The sequence below is a fragment of the Ooceraea biroi genome, chromosome 10 (assembly GCF_003672135.1).
Source record: "Ooceraea biroi isolate clonal line C1 chromosome 10, Obir_v5.4, whole genome shotgun sequence".
Lineage (NCBI taxonomy): Eukaryota > Metazoa > Arthropoda > Insecta > Hymenoptera > Formicidae > Ooceraea > Ooceraea biroi.
In genome coordinates, this window is record NC_039515.1 from 4,158,198 (window position 1) to 4,176,234 (window position 18,037).

An 18,037-nucleotide genomic window follows, 5' to 3' on the forward strand; every position below is an offset into this window, starting at 1 on the left:
CGCTATGAAAGAATTGACAGAACAATCGGTGTACAGGCAGAATCGATTCAATTTGAGGGGGGTGGTATTTTTCGGCGACGGGGAGGGCGGCTGAGACATTAAACAGAAACGATGACGCCGACCTTCTTTGCTGGTCCTACAATTGAAAAATATCGGAGCAATATCTTATCCCGGACAGATGTGTCTTTTTCGGTTTGTATCTCTCATCTCGGTGGCTTCATATATTTTCCCATTGTCCACGTGCACGTCCCTCGCACACTTGTACACTGGAAAGTGATAGGTACATGAAAGAATAAAAAGCTATACTGTATCCCGTGATAGGATGTACACGACGCCGCTCTGGAACGCGAGAGAGGGTGGGGAAGTAGAGAGATGTTGTCTCGAGGCCTATTCACGTTAACTCTTTATCGATCCCGCATTCTCAGTACCCATGTCTGGCAACAATGTTTGGTAAACGTCAATTCTTAGATACCACTTTCCGGCACTTTCAGGTCGACCCTCTCGCTCCTCTATCACGACCGCACGACTTTTTTCCTGTCCTGTAACACACGTTCTCGACGAGCACACACGCCGGCAGATATTTCCGAAACATCGCGAAACGACTGCTCGATAAAGCTCATCTCGTTTCAACAACATTGAGGATAGAACGCACGCACATTCGGGACGGGTTTATGAAGAGGTACATAAAGTAACGACCGCGCCGGCGATCGATAGCGTTGCAGAATAGTTTAAGAGCGACTTCTTTATCGCGCCTCTTTTCTTTATCGCTCAATCGACTGGCGTCGACGCGCGGCTGTGCGATAGTTTTTAATATCTCCGCGCAACGTGACATTGACGTCAGTAAAAGCTATCCCCGCAATATAACACGCGTGAAGTTTTTAAAGTAGCTGCATAATCCAGAAAGACAGGACAGGCGCGGTCTTGAGAGTTGGCAGATTTCTAAATTACATTTTCCGCCAACTTGAGAAGCCACTTAATTATTGCGAACCGGTAACTTCGTTAAATACTCAATTTGACATTTTTCAATTTCTTGCCATTGCTTGCACGCATGCACATTGGATTGAAACAAAAATCGAATATCCTGCAATGAATTTTTCGCGACAAATGCAATAGTGGTATTTTTACGTGGAAAAAAATACATAGGCAGCTTTATGGGGAAGTTCTATTTTTGCTGTATATTAAAAAAGTCAGATTTACGGAAAAATTGTCGAAAAATGGCGCAAACGCGTTTTCACAAAAAAATACGTCAAACAAAGCCTGTCACTCCCGCATTGTCAATTTGCCTCAGCTACCAAGAAAGGGCAATTTTAACGCCATAGCATGTAAACGTTACACAAGCAAATCTCGTATCCTATATTTCCGCGTCATGATGGAGGGAAAAGGCTCGAGGCTTCAAAGCTTTCATAGTATATGGAAGCTGAGGAAGATGCGTCCGATGAGGATTGCTCGGTAGTTATTCGGTTTGCTGTGACATTTGATAGATTGTCTGTGTAATTATGCAAAGTTTATTTAGTTACGTCTATGTTTACTAATCACTTTACCGTACGTAATAATCATCGCTTCCTAATAAGTAATCCCTTTAGATAGAAAATCTCAAAGGAGCTTATCTCTCTCTCTCTCTCTCTATCTCGGCTTGGAATTTACGTCAGAATTCCGCGTAATGACGAATGCGTCAGGTCGATCAATTCGACGCAATCATCGCAGCGAAAGCAGCGTAACGAGCTTAAAAGATAATACTCATGTGCATTGAGTTTGAATTCTTAAGTTTTTTGAATAAAGAAAGATTGGACCGTGTTTGACATTTACGTGTTTTCAATAAAATATTTCGCATGACACATACATTGTACATTGCGAAAATAATAGTAGCTTAAATTGTCGATGGCGGATAGATTACAGTGTATATACCACGGCGACATCAATTTGAGTATCGGTGTAATTTGAAACTGGATAGGAATAATTACCCCCGAATTCAATGTGATTGATTCCCCTCGCTCTCGCGCTCGAATACTCTATCATGACTAAATTGAAATCCGTAATCAGCTTAATTTTTATTTAAAATTGAGCCCATTAAATATATCGTCATTAATGGGAAAGATGATATTGCGGAAACATTCCGGAAGTCAGCCCTGCCCATAAAATTGATAGTGCCTGCGTCGAGTCTTCTGGTTGAAGTAATATTTCTCGCAATACCAATCTTCCCATAAACAAGGGTGATGTCTAATATTTTTGTCCTAAACGAGAATTAAATTGATTAATGATACCAGTTTAGATATGATAGGATATTTTGAAGGGGAGGAATCCTGTTGAGTCCGCGCAATTATCGCGCGGTTAAAACGATTTTATATTACACCGTGATATTTATTCATGTCCAAGAAAAAGCCTAAATCATTATTCATGTATGCTACATTTCACACGCAATTCAACCTCCACTTTTGCGAGAGATCTAAAATAATGTATTAGCAAATAAACTTTTACATGAATTATTTATGTAATAAATATGATAGTATGCTAGTAATAGAAATTCGCTGTTCATTAATATTACATTTCTAAAACGTACGATTTTACGATATCTTTTATTTTAATTTGCATCGCAACGTCAGTTATGACCTCGCTGATCGGAGAAACAACGAAACTCTCGTGGAGATAAAAGTTTTATTGCATTTGAATAGCGATTTGACGATATGAGTAATAGTCGACAAAGGGCGTCGCAATCAAAGAAAGGTATCATCGATTTGTTCTAGGAAAGTTCGATGGTCCGATATTCGCGGACGACATTATCTCTTCCAAGCATTTCATCGACATTGTGCGAAACTGAACCTTTTGTGGAGAGGTTCGCAGTACACGCGCAAGATTGCTATCGCACTTAACGTAATTGAAATAGATATTGTGATAACGAGAGAGACCCGTCTATTTACCTTGCCACTGGAAAATTTTACATTAATTTTAGAGAATATTTTGATTTAATTGCGTTGACAGCAATATGCGGAAGGATAGCTAAAATTATAATTTCTGAAAATGAAAGTTATACTCAGAGACGATTCTTTATCACAATTATTGATACTTAAGAGAATTCTTTTCAAAATGTCACTTATTTTCTTATTCTTGGCATTTTAATCATAAAACTTTTATCAAGAATAGTTTATATTATCATTGTAAATATCACGTAATAAAACACAACATGTATTCCAACATTTACATTTATATTACTATTATTAAATATAATCAGGTATGAAAAAATGTTTGTATACACCATTGCTAAAAATGTAAAATTCAACTTGCTACTCAATCTATCTTGCATTTTTCTCTTGCGAACAATGTTAATCATTAAAGAAACATGAAACCAGCAGAAGTTAAAAATTATTTTTCTCCCCTGCACAGACGTAAAGTATGGTATATGGAAAATAAAGGAGCGGATACTTCCTTGCCGCAAAAATTTCACGCAGAATCGCGGGGTTATATACGTAAACCGGCGAAACGATATTTTTCGCAACGTTGCTTCCGATTCCAGATGTAACCATGTAAATTAAGACTCGACCCATTTTATCTGTTCGCGTACGTTCCTGCGCGCGAGCGCGAGTAACGAGTGGTAGAGAAACATTATTAACGAGTGCACGCGATGCCGCGCATCGAGATTTCTATCCACGCGCCAACTCTATTTACGAGCCCCGAGCAAAGTTCATGCGAAGCGTATCGTCTTCTCTCTCTTCAATCACTAGATTCTCTCGAAGCCATACACGTGCCGCCGATGCAATCAATTCATCCTTTCGCCGGGACGACAATGCGTGGATATTCGACGGAAACGTCATCCGCGCGATGAATGCGATTCTCGTGCTCGCGTGCGCGCGTGTATACCAGTCCCGGGGTAACGATGTACAGAGAGAAAGAGAGAGAGAAAGAGAAAACTAGACAGTAACAGCGAGGAGTGCAGAGAGAGGAAATAGGAATTACGTGCGTAGACACGCATGTGTTCGGCGGCCGGTGACGAAGAGTCGCGGCTGTAAGGGTGGCAGAGAACCGCCGGAACGCACCGTACGGATACCTATGTGCGGGTCATGGCGCATGTCAGGCCGACGAGGGTGCGGCAGCAGCAACTCGAAGACTAAACCGCGGCACAGGGGCGGATCCATCCTTTCATCGCTCGATCGTATTTTCCCCGCTCTGTACCTGATTGCCATCAGGAACTGCTGGCACACGTAACACAACAGGCTCTTCCCGGTTACCCCGGGCGGCTGGAGCCACCCCAGCCCCTCGTTCGCGCGATTTTAATGAATGCTTTGTCGCGCGCACGGAAACGATGTCCCATAAGGGAGCATCGTTCCGCGCGAGATAGAACGAGATTCTGGGATTCTTATTATTTCTGGCGGAAGTAATACGCCGCCCGCGATGCTGTGAGAATAATTCCCGCGATTTGAGGAAACTTTGATTCCTTCTCAGAGCTTCTCCGCAGAAGAAACGCGTGGTGCTACTTACGCGGGTTTCGTGAAAAATGGATGGAAATTTTGCGCGTCGGTTTCAGCGTATGATAATGGATCCTGAAAGTTGTGGAGAATTTTGGAATGCGGATTGCGGTTTCTCTTGGAAGAGAGCCGTCAAAATGAAGAGAAAAGTATTGCACAATGTCTTGTACTTGGGAAATGTTAATTAAATCAAATATAAATGATTCTTTTGAAACCGAAATAGTCCTCACATTATCTCGCCGATATCTTTTAAGACAAATGATTCTTTCGTCGGGAAACGATATCGTATATCTATCGTCGAAGAAGATATTTTAAGAATCAATTGGATTTCTAAATCGCAAGCTATCCCGTTTACATGATGAATCAGCGCGTTTCTTTTACAGATCTTCTCTCCACTTCGCGACTCTTTGCAATTATCACCTGTATTTATACGCTAATTTACCAATTAAAGTTTCATTAACACGGAGTGACGGACATAAATAATATACCGTCGTTCTGCGTCTGTATCAGCGCTGCGTCACTGAGCGTTACAAATTTACGCCTCAATTAATCCGTTGATGTATACATTACGTCTGAATATAATGCGGGATCTTTGATGCATTTGCATACCGTGCCGCTTTACTCTCGTGCTCGCAATTACTCTCATGCGTCATGAAATCCACAATTAACCCGGCGAGAGAACATCCACCGGTAGCTACATATTTATTTCCGAGTCTACCCCCGACCGTTGTGTGTTTCATTGGCCCTCTGCTACCAGAGTGCAAACACACTGTAATCCTAATCTCGGCTACACCGCGCGATGCAGTAGTCCTTAACGTTATACGAGCTACTACCACTAACTTCAGGGGTCGAACGGGTCGTTCTACCTCTCTCTGTCTCTCTCTTTCTCTATCTCGTTCGCCGAGCTTTGCTCCGAAGTTTCCGCGTCGCGGGAAATGGCCGGATGTTCAAGGAGAATGGTAATAATTGGTGCCGACTCTCTCTCTCTCTCTCTCTCTCTCTCGCTCTCTCTCTCTCTCTCTCTCTTGCCTGCCATTTGCGTGACGATCCGCCGCGATCGACGGCGATAACGCGATTAGTTTCGCCGGGGCGTAACCCGGCATCCGTATACGCACGGATGACAATGCACCGTTAAGCCAAGTAAATCGATAGCTCTCGCACGCGGGATATCTCCGCACGCGGAATTCACGCAAGATCCGCGCGAACGGAACTCGCTTCTACAATTCCTCCCTGCGAGTGCCGAGGTGAACCGCAATTATTCAGAGCTATTCCACGGAGCAGTGATGCGATAACGATACGAAACTCGAGAGCACGTTTGTCAGGCGCAAACAAAAACTTTACAGCCCAGCCGGAAAGTAAAGACGGTCCCGGTAATCATCGCGAGTCCCGAAATTCGTACGCCTGACTTTCGTGGAGTTTCTCGCCCATACGAACTTGCTCCGATGTTTGATAAGTAATGATAACCGCTCCACGATTCCAGATTCAGCCATTAACGGATCCTGTACGGTTTGATGTACATGGACGGACTAGATCGGATATAATTAATCGTACTTACGACCGTTCTGTCTGACGTCAATCGATAAAACCATTAATACCTTGAACGAAGCGAAACGACGATGGACGATGAGCGCGCGCGCTCACAGTATTTGCAGGATAAATGCAGACAATTATATAACATGACGTACGACAATATTAAAGATAAATATTAATATTGGGGAGGGAATTTTGTGTAACGTCGAGGGTTTTATAGCAAGGATGGGCATGTACGGATAACGTCCGTGTAAAATAAAAGCAAGCCGCTTTTCTAGCGACGTCCTCCAATCGTGATCATGCGGATGTTTAAAAGGGATGTGAAATATTAGAGGCGAGAGACGTACATATGCGCGTGCATTTAAAAATACTTCTCGTTCTCGCGAACGTAGTTAGTAGGTGCACATATAGGTATTGCACGCGATTGTAAGATCAGGACAATGTGTGGATTAATTACGCTCATGGTCCCCGTAGACGACCTCGCAGAAAATTACGCGCCCACGACTGCGTTAATGCTGATCCTTAATTCCGGTTTTGAGCGGAGATCCTATTAGGCGTGTATATATGGCATGATGTGATGCTCTCCGTAATCATTTTGATATCGCGAATTCGGCCTAAGCAAAGACCCAAGACCCGCATTTTGCTGTTGAAGAGAAGAGCTCTCATGGCTGCTTTAGAGCTATCAAAGGATTTTGTTTGCCCTTTCAAGTGGATCTTGGGTTATAAATGGTTCTTGAAAACTAATGAGCCGTTTTATAAACTATAGTGGAGCTTATTTCGCATTAAGTTCAAATAAAGTAAATACGAATATAAAACCAATAACAAGACAAATAAGTAGTATAAAATAAAATTGTTTCCGCTATATTGCAAATCTAGCAAAATGAAGTGATCGATTATTGCAAATATCGATTATTCGAATAGTGATCTCTATACTCGCTGATCAACGCATTCAAACAAGCAAGTGAGAAAAAATTCTTAACTTACATTGATTCGTTTGATATTTTATTCATCTGTAAAGATAATAGCAAAGTTTGCCAGTCGCAATAAAAATTGAAATAAAATACAGTGCAACAACGACTGCTCGAGACAAAGTCACGGTATCGCCAATGAGACCCTCCTCCTCGCTCTTTTACAGCCTTGTGAAGAAATCGAAACACGCAACACGAGACGAGTAATCGCAAAAAAGCTTGATAAGAGAATAAGTTCGCTACGTGACACGTCTCTTGCTATGTTAGTATGAGCGTCAAACGTATAGAGCTGGGCTTCGATAAGGGAGAAAGTCAATCTGTCGAACAAGGGGCGAAATGATATCGCGCATGCATGAGATATCCCGCAGAAACGTGGCAACTTCCCTCGCGTTTCCCCTGCCTCTCATAAATATTATCTATCAACGCTAGAAACTAACGTGGAAGGAGCTCGATAGCATTCTGCTTGCATAGGTGGAAGTAATCGGGGAAAGAAAGCCAAGAATAAGGATGCGGAATGCGCGTGCGAGATGGATGTCCGCGATATGTGCGCGAGTGACGCTCGATGGGCGAAGAAAATAGCTGCGGGTGGCGCAAGGAACTGCTGGTGTGTGTATGTGTGTGTTTGTGTATGTGTATGTGTACACTGCAACATGTCCACTTTAAATTCCGCGAAACTATAACGGAAAAAAAGTCATTTTTTCCACTTTAACTTGTAAGTGTGAAACTAAAGCGGAATCATTGCGAGTTGTCATAGTTACGAAAATAACGTAACTATGGCAACTCGCAATATGGCAGCAGTATATATATATATATATATATATATATGATTCCGCTTTAATTTCACACTTCCAAGTTAAAGCGGAACAAAATGACTTTTTTCCGTTATAGTTAAAGTGGACATGTTTTGCAGTGTATGTGTGTACGTGTGTACGTGTGTTTTGTACTGACGGATGCACGGAGGCAATTTCAACCAAGTATAAAACGTTCTATTTTCGCAACACGATAAACAATCCCACCTTTTTGCGGGAAAGACGCGGAGATAAAAAGTATTCCGTAAAAAATATCGACAAGCGTCGAATCCATAATAAAAGATTTACGCGCAAAACGCGCAGCAGCGGAGGAAACCTTCCCGATCGCGTTGGAGAAGGAAATTCAACGCGAAAAATAATTCAGCGAGAGCGGGCGTTGATCGTGTCTTGTTGATGCTGAACCTGCGCAAAAACACATTGTTACGAATTGAATATCTTTGAAAAATAAAGGAGCGCTTCTCCTGAGAGAAATGTGCGACTGGTGTACTCAAAGCGCAGAGCGCACATCCGAGTAACATTCTGAAGGAATGTCTCGACGATAAGAGAAAGTTCGTACGCAGCATGGTCATGAGAAAGCGCTTTGACTTACGATATTACGTATTTACGGTATACATGCATTTTCGTAAAAAGAAAATATCGCACACAAAGTCGTGCCGAAGATTTGGGCCATTGGCGATTCGCATGACCGTATACGCTCTCAACGATCATTTCAACAAGAATGGATGGCTCACGTTAGCCGAATCACCAGTGCGTTCTGGATGTGCTTCAGCGAGACAGTCTCGCGTCTTTATTGTCGGCTGGCTCGAATTTAAACCGCCCGGAAGACACCATCCATCGATCGACGCTCTCCGACTTTATTCGCGCGGGATCGTTAACGTTCGAAATGCATTTTTCCCGAGAACTTTCCGCATACTTTGCGTAACTCGAGTGCTGATTTGAAAACATTATCCTCCATTCGACGAGAGACATCGAAGTTCAACGCGGCGACGCCGTGAACAAACAGACGAACGAACGAATGAACGGAGATCATAAAGCTGGGTTTTACGGCGACGACCGCTGTAAAGCGCGATAGGGAAATTAAAAGATCAAGCATAAATAAAAGATAACCGGGAATAGCCGGCGACTGTATCCCTTGGACCGGCTTGGAAAGTTCGTGGCAACGCGCGCAGGTAGGCAGCACGGCAGATGGAACACGTTCATCGTATTTAGCACGAAGCGAGAAATACACGATTGAGGCAGGCTGCCAGCTCGGTCTAGACGGTCGCGGTTAATTATGAACGCGCGAATTCGCGCGAATTCACACCTCGACCACCCCTGAAGCGCGCAGCACCGGGTACAAGATTTATGACATAATTACGACGTTACGGTCTGACGCGCAATACATAGATCGTTCATGGCTCGCAACATGCCAGACGACACGATGCATATTTGCCCAAGCACAAGGGAGAGAAACGGACGAAGGGGAGACTTTTGTGGCCACGCTACGCTCATGAAGCCTCAAACCCGGTTTGTTCCCCGATTTCGAGCGCGTGACGCGTTAAGTCATAAAGAAAAAAAGGATGGCAGACCCCACGGTAGATTGCGAGAATCTCGTTTTGCGATAAAAATCCACCGTCCGAATGTCGGACGAGATTTTTTAATGCCCCCGGCGGGCAAATCGTAAGCTGCGACGGTTTTGTTTCTGTATTCCGTTTGCGTCAGAAGCTTGAGCAAACCTGCCTCTCCAGGAAGAGACTTTTTCTAGCTGTCTGTTTTTTTAGTTGTGCACACATCATTTATCAATTAAGAAAAATGACTTTATCAGGAAAGATTGGCTGATTTAAGAAACGAACTGTCCCCGTTTGGTCGATAGCACTGAGAAATCAATGTAAACGTCTTCGTCTTCTACATTAAAGGAGAAAATTCTGATTAAATTGTGATAAATGAATTGCAATGCGCAAAAAGACGCTTTCCTCGGAATCACTTCAGCTAAGATTAAATGATTAATCTCTCAAAGATACTTTTTGCGCGAGACACTGTTTCGGAGGTAAACACGAAAGCCATTAGTGACGCATACGCTGTACGTATGGCTTGTGTAATATTAGATGACTCTGACTATTTCGCTTTCCGATTAATCTGTTTTAAAGTTTCTTGTGTCTTATGATCTCTTGCATAATACACGACTGCTTAAGAGCCAAGTCGTCTGCTACACGTGAGATTACTTAGCGCTATTCTTTTATTCAGATTTCAACTTTGAAGCTCTTTGAGAAGTTTCTCTAAAATGACGCTGCGATCATTTTATTCGATACGAGCAACGAAAATTGCTGGGACGGTCTCGTGTTATCAGGAAACTTTCGAGTTTTCAGAAATTATTAATTTGCGCAAGTTAGCATACAAGTTCGTTACGTTAGCGTGTTCCTTCCGCTTTCTGAGAAGCGCGAAGCAGCAGAATTCAATAGATTTTTGTCATACGTGTCGAAACTGCGAGAACCGATTGCCTCCGCATTCGAATTCGCATTCGCTTTTTACACGTAAAAGTATTGCAATTGACTTTTTTCAAAGACTGCATAAAATACGATCTAAATGATATTTGCGCTTCGAATGCGGCTCTACAAATGCTCGCAAAAAGAAGTGGAGCACGGTGGTACTTAGGATTTTAATATCATACTTCCGAATTCCACTTGCATACTTTCGAACGCACACTCGCGAACGTGCCACTGTTATTTGCTTCTCTTCAAACGGTAAGAAATCCCATAAAAGAAAAATCTTTTCAGTCGCGTTAAAGCCAAAGTATATATTAAACGTTCGCTCCGTTTGTGCTCGAATTTTCTATATGCTGTGCTTGTTTATCATATACTTTGTGTACTAACAATAGCTTGTTGTTACTGACTTACAACTTCAGCGAGTTGAGTAGTGAGATAGTGGAATAAATAAACTATAAAAATACAAAGAATAAAAGAGAGAGATTGTTTCACATAGGAAATAAACGCCATATATCCTCCTTTTACACGATACGCGTATCTACATAAGTTTGTATTATATCAGTAAATATTTTTATTTGATTGTGTAAATAAATAGTAACAAGTGTACTGTAACGCTTCCAGTTGTACAAGAAATATATAATTACAGTATCTCGTAGAAATAAAAGAGACATCTTTCTTCTGGCGGAAAAGAAGAATCGAGTAAAAAAGTTCTTGCAACACAAGGGGTTGTACGCGCGGTTACACAACACGCGGTTACAATAACGAATGACGCAGAAAATGAGAAACGGAAAGAGAAAAAAGGCATACAATGATGAAGCATTATGCATGTATCGTATAATGCAATACGTGATAAAAGAAACCGAGGTGACAAAGGGAAAAGTATGATTGTTCTTTTTCCATCAAATAAAAAGGACTGGGTGAGATCGATGCACGATTTCCTCAATGTGTTTGATCAAATTTATATTCAGCCGCAATCGAGAATGTCGAATGCTACCTAGTGATGCGACTTTTACATATAATATTTTTATCAATATAATATATTAATCTATTTCAAAGAAGCAGTTCACACCGTTCAAGAGCTTCTGAATAACACATTGACGGCAGCAGGATACGCATCTGCATTTTGTCATATTTCATTGCATATCGTGTGCACCGGCGTCTTTCAACATGAGAGCAGCAAGTGACAACCGGCGGAAGCGGAAAAAGCTTTCGCGAGCGGCAGAGCACCTCTCCACATGATACAGATTTCAGAATTCAGAAGTGTCGACGTTTCACCGCACGTCAACGGGGAGAAAAACCGCGGCATCGCCGAAAATTTGAATTTCAAATTTCCAGCGAGACACGCTGTCTCCCATGTGCGAGACACGGAGATCGTGCGACCATGCTCATTTACCCTTTACCTCAGCATCCTGTCGTGCGCGTCGTTTCACGACTTCCTCCGTGTCGGAAATTCAGTCGGGCATCTTCTCTCTCCTCTTCAACGGACGACACGAGCGGGATGGGACGTACCGACCGAAAGTGACAGACGGCGGCGCGTGATTACGAGGCATGCAATGCCGTCACGTGCGCGCGTACGAGAGTACGTGGCGTGCGAAGCCGCCAGGAGGAAACGCGGGTGTCGTGAAATCGACAGACCCAGGGGTGAAACGCGTCGTCACGACAGGTGAACGCGCACTGGCTCGGTGGAGACGCGGCGCACTCGGTCGTGGCCACTTGGGCGTCGCGGCGCCGGCGACGACCACGACGACGACGAAGACGACGACGGCGACGACGACGACGAGCACGAGCACCACGACAATGATAACGCCGACGTCGACGCGTGCTACTACCGTCCGTCTATCCATCCAACGGGGGGTATAATAGGAGACGCGCATGCGTGGTGGTTTCTACCCTCGCGGCTCGCGCCCGATTAAACAGGTTCCTTCCACGTTGCGCCCACCCCCGCGCCTCTGACTCGCATTCGATCACGCGCATTATTGTCGCGGCCGGACTGAGAGCAGACTCGCCAGAGGATTCCGCTCGCGCGGAATTGCCGGGAATAATGGATCTTCAAGTCCGACCGTAGTAGCTCCGTGTCTTTTATCGCGCGCGAGTTTCTCTCCGCAAGCACGCACGTGTACGAAGCGAGATGTAAAATGTAAACACGCTAAATTGCTGGGTTATTAACATTTTCGCTGCACCACTTTCGTGCGAATTTCATCAACGTCGAAAGTAGGTTGAGCCACGATCAAGCGTTATCGAATACCACGCTGCGTCGTTCATTAAGATAAGACGTACGGATTAAAGACGTGGCTAGTTGCATATGTAATTAAGCACATGTGCTGTCAATGAAGAATCAATTAAGATCATTCGCAATAAATAACGTATACATTTACGAAATTACAACCTGGCGCGATCTGACTTCGCACTCGTAAATCAAGTTTCTTCAGAGTTCAGACCAGAACACGTGTACAGAATACAGAGTACACATTTATAAGACGACATTTATAAAAGTGATCAAAAAAATCCTAAAATGGAACCTATTCCAATCGTGCTACCACTTAAATGATAGAAAGTTTTTTGAGATTTCGTTCCGCAAGTTCTCAAAGTTGAGGCAACGCTCACGCGAAACGAGTGTCCCGCTTGCAGCGACTACCAGCTCGGTCGCCCTATTTCGTTTCGCACTATCGCCAAGTGTATTTTGCCTTTCACGAGAGAACTCTTTGCGGCTCTTTACTTGTGGTCCGCGTCGCTTCGCAAGAAGGAAAGAATAAAATTCTGCCACGTCGCGCAACGTGCTTCTGCCTTTACTCCGTTTCTCAGCAACAATTGCCGCGCGGAATGGCACGGCTCCGGAAATTATTGCGGCCATTCGTTCTCTTAACATTCATACGGGAACAAACCAACTTACTCTATCATCGCGATATCGATGAGGAAACGCGCGATAAAGATGATACTTATGGCGATATCGATAAAGGAGTGCTCGTCCGTTAAGGAAACCAGCCGTCTCGCGACGCAACGTAGATATGCTAATCTCCGCCATAAAGCTTCGACTAGACGGGCGTAATGAATCCAATTCCCCGCGAATCTCATCGCTCTCTTTCCTCCCCACAAAGTAAATATGATAACTGCGATGAAATTCTGGGCGGACACGCTCATCCACTCTCCCGAATTTTAATATCGTATTTTTCTGACTCGGGGCCATCTCGCTTTGCGGAAACGACGAAGCGGGCGACGTATCGGTTCTCTTTGTTGACAATCTTTGTCGCGAAAGGGCTCGAACGAGAAAAGAGGAACGTAATAATCTGCGTCGATAAAACCGCCGCGATTCTTCGAACTTCACTCGAATACGTAGATATAAATTCCCGCTTGCATATTACGAAGCACGGGAATTTTTACATAAAGGCCGATGTTTGGAATCGGAGCACAACATGTGTATGAATCGAGTCAGATGTTCCGGTAACGGAAAAGTTCCGAGGGATTTTGTTACTAGTAGAGGGAATATATCACCTCTCCATACGCTACCCCTGAATTTTTGATGAAAATCCATGAGCACACGCGGCATTCGCGTTTCCATTGGTTAAACTTCCTGTAGCCGGCACTTGCGCATGCAATGGGATTACTCTCACATGGCTTAACGCAACCGCGTTTGTCGATACATCAAATTTGAAAATTCATGGAATAATATTCTTGCTGTATCGTCGTATTATATCGTTTTTTAATCCTGCAATCCGAAATTCGTGCCGGTTATATATTTGCGGCGCTCTGTCACGGCAAAATAACACGCATCTCGCGCGTATTATCGCGCAATTTATTAAAAAGGGAACGCATTATTACAATAAATGGTACAGTAAAGATTCAATAGCGTATAAAAGATCAAAGAGGAAAAAGTTTACATATTTTTTGCGCAGTGCAAATTAACTCGATCGGAACATAGAAGTATTAGAATTACTTGATTTGTTTTTTTCTAAATTAGATAAACGATAATATATGTTGATTATCGATTTAATTTACTCAATATCAGAAAACGTTACCATTATCAGTTAGTTAGTAAACTAGAAACGAGTGAGCCAGAGAAATCGCTAACGCAGACATATTTCGGTACATTACTTCAATCCAGATACTTTGGAAACACTAATATCACATAACTTCTCTTTCAGGAAGGCGAACGTTTAATGTATCTTGTCAGTCTTGATGTTCGATAAACTCGAATCACTGACTAGAAGTCGTTAAGTTATTGAGAAGACGAGTTCGTTTCCATCAAAGCGCGCGCGTTACGCTCTGCTGAGAGCATCGTTAAATAGGAACTTGTTTATTTATAGAATAAGTTACTTATAGAATTCTCAATCAGGAAAGTAGTAAATATCATCCCCATCATAAATATGACTCCGCCGCGGTAAAGAAAAATTGGACAAGAAAATGCGTAATGTAAATCACATCACATTTAAAAATTTTAAAATATGCACATGGATAACTTCCCATGTATTTATTTCGTTATTACGTACGCTAATCTACCGCAAGCCATTTATATCAATAATCACATCTTTTATGCTAATAATGAAAAAATAAAAATTGTTAAAAACGCCTTTTCAAATTTTTATCCCATAACAGTGTTCTCAAATCAAGATTCGCTGCTAAATGATCTGCGGAGAGTTTGCCAATGAACAACAAACAAATCACATCTCTGATTCGTGCAAACATTGCCAAAGTATTAATCGTTTTTTAGGGGAGATATTTTGAAGGCACTTTTTTGCAATCCGATTTGTTTCGTAAAACTGGTACATCGTATATATAACACAATGGATAACGTCCAATAGCATTCTAAATGAAGGGAAACGAATTACTGGAACATAGTTTGCTTCATTTCACACGGTGGATGTTGTATATTCAGTGCGGTGCCATCGCCAGATTTCCCATGTACCGCGAAGCATTTTACGCAAGTGTTGTAAAGCTCTGAAGTAACGGTTCTACGAATTGCTGTTCAAATAACGTTCGCAGTCCCAATTATAAATTGCATCGGTACGTTCGGGTCTCGTCGTATTTACGAATTCAAGACGACATCCGCGAGAGGCACGATTCACCCTTGCATGGGAGTTGTCCGCCTCTGTGTGTGCACTCGTCACACACACGGGTATATTCTAAAATTAATTAACGAGAACATCGGCTTTAATACATTTGCATATTGCTCACGATACTTGTTTTTTATTTAAAGCTAATTTACACTGATGATGCATTTAATTCCTTGACTATGACTGCGAATAAACATCGGTTCCCACGGTATATATCGCATATTCTTGGAATATAAATTCGGTAAATTACGTCAAATTTGAAAATACTGAAAAATTGTAAAAAAATCTACCAGATTTGAGAGATAGTTGAATATTGAGAAACGAGAATTCCAAAAATTAATCGAACAGTCACTGGAATACTTTGCTCTACATAAATTAATTTCGACATGCTTGCACAGTTATACGGTCGATGAAATACGTTTATGCAAAATGATAAATATTACTTTATTACGCGGTACTATGAGAACTACGTAAATTATCAAACTACAGATTATCTCGGAACTGAAAGTTTAATTAAATTTGCTTCCAATATGGTGTTAAAGCACAACGTCTTTAAATAAATAAATAAAGATATCGACAATCTTGGCAAGTTTATTTTTGCGATCGTGCACTTTTCTTGTAATTAAAACGGAGCAAATGAGAACAGCTAAAGAGAGAAGCTATAATAAATTATTTTCAACTTGAGTAATCTATCAACTGTAAACATAATTATACCGGTAATTATATGCATACACTGGTCTAATTAATTATTTAACTTGATGGTATATTCGATGATATTCATGTGTGTGTATTTTGTCCTGCATTAGTCTCAGCAAAATAACAAATGTGATTCCTTATTTGATTTAAAATTTCTCTAGAAAAACAAACTAAAACTCTACAAACAAAGCCACTAAAGATAACAGGAACGTAAAATAGAAAATTGAAGATATCAGATTTCACATAATTCAAGAAAAATACGAGAAAATCATAAGAAATCGAATTTTCATGTTTATTTGGAGAAGTATAAAAATCTTGAATACATATAATTTATTCATATATAATAAATACATAATTACGCTGGAAAGCATATAAATCTAAAAAATGCATGTATTCTCTTTGCGAGAGTTTATTTGATGATGGACTTTGTCACCGCATATGATTTACTAATCAAATGTAAACTGATAAAAATTTTATTTTCCTTCGCGGTACTGATAATATGAGAAATACTTTCGCGGTACGAATGGTTGTTTCCAATTACATGTGTAGCTTGTAGCTACACGGACGGAAATGGGAAATCGAGCGACGTCAAGCCAGAACCGGAATGCAGAATGGTAGGAACAGGAATTTGTTACTCGTCTCTCTCTCTACATATCGTGAGTCTCGAGCCACCGAGGTGATTTATACGACAAATGTCAGGGTAGCGTTTCCAGGCGAAAGAGATGAGAAATCAAGAATCCGGAACCTTGACCCAACGGAGATTTGTCGAGACGTGTATTATCTATTGCTTGTAATCGAGTATTCGATGCAAACATCCTTAGAAAATCGCCATTCTGATCCGAAACGATCTTTACTAAACTTCTGAGTATTATTATCGTACCGACATTTTTCAATAATTAATTAATGCCAAGCTGAATTATTAGCTAATACGAGCGACGAGCATTAACAATTCAATACATGGTACTTATTCTAATATCTATTATGATGATAGATATCTATGATACTATGACCATGATGGATGTAAAATGTAGAAACGTTATTTCTAGTTTACAATTCAACATGTACCGCAAGCATATTTGACTCAAATTAAGACTTAAGCTGGATGACTGAAGAAACATTTTTGAGGGCATAACTATGATCGTAATTATTCTTACGTGCTTCGTCAGATCGTAATATCACGTTTTTCTCGCGAAGGGGAGGGAAACCTTGAGTTCCCGGAGCACCCCCGTTCTTGCAATGACCATTCATCATTTTGTTGCGTAGCACGTGTCGTAAATCCGTTGTTACGCGGACGTATACCCACAGGTACACGCCATTGTCGGTACGTGAATTTATCGAGTTGTGTCGTGACTAGATAGATACACGCGCGTATCTCCGCGTACACGCATTTCGGTATCATCAGGCAACGAAGGGCGTGAATTATTCGCTCGTGTTGGACGTGAGCAGATACCGCGTTTGTCCGCTCGACGACTCGATTAACTCGCAAAAATTCCATATAACAGAGCGAGGTCTCTCCCCAATTTGACGTACCGGGGTGACTTGCCGCCCACCTTCGGGCGAATTCTTTTTGTGTCGATGAAATTATCTCGTGAATCCGGCACAATTAGAACGACGAGTTTCTGCTTCGTTTCACGATTCATCTGCTTGAAACGAATGACGAAAATTGAACTCGCTGTGAGAACGGATCTGCGCAGCGTCCATAAAGTGATAGTAAATTATTAATTAATTGAGGGAAGCGAAGCTCCGAATAGATTCGAATAGATTTCATAATGCGCTTACAGTTTCAAGTGTGAGATTAATTATAAATATTATATGATATCTCCTAATTTTTAGGAAAATTATTATTAAGCGTGCATAATAATATTTTTATACAGTTTTACTGAACTATTTTGTATTTATCTTGAAAGAGAAATCTCCCCTTTGTCTACTTTCGTTCCTTCGCTCTATGAAGATGAAAGCAACGCCTAGCATATCTTTCGTAATCTACTCTAACTCTCTCGAGCAGGCGCGGACGGGAAGACTTCATTATGCAAAAGTGCATGTTCGTATGTGCTAATTCTCCGTTAA

General features: G+C 41.8%; 1 protein-coding gene across 2 annotated transcripts in view; it reads right to left on the minus strand.

Annotated features, from left to right (window-relative positions):
• The window catches only part of LOC105278254 (somatostatin receptor type 2), a 73,423-nt gene that overhangs the window by 51,877 nt on the left and 3,509 nt on the right, over window positions 1-18,037 (minus strand). The window contains exon 1 of one of the 2 annotated variants that reach the window (XM_011337218.3): window positions 11,627-12,045. The exons of the other annotated variant lie outside the window; for it this stretch is intronic. The gene's annotated coding sequence lies outside the window, so the exon portion shown is untranslated. Of the gene's footprint in view, window positions 1-11,626; window positions 12,046-18,037 lie in introns of those variants that run through there. 2 annotated transcript variants of the gene reach the window in all.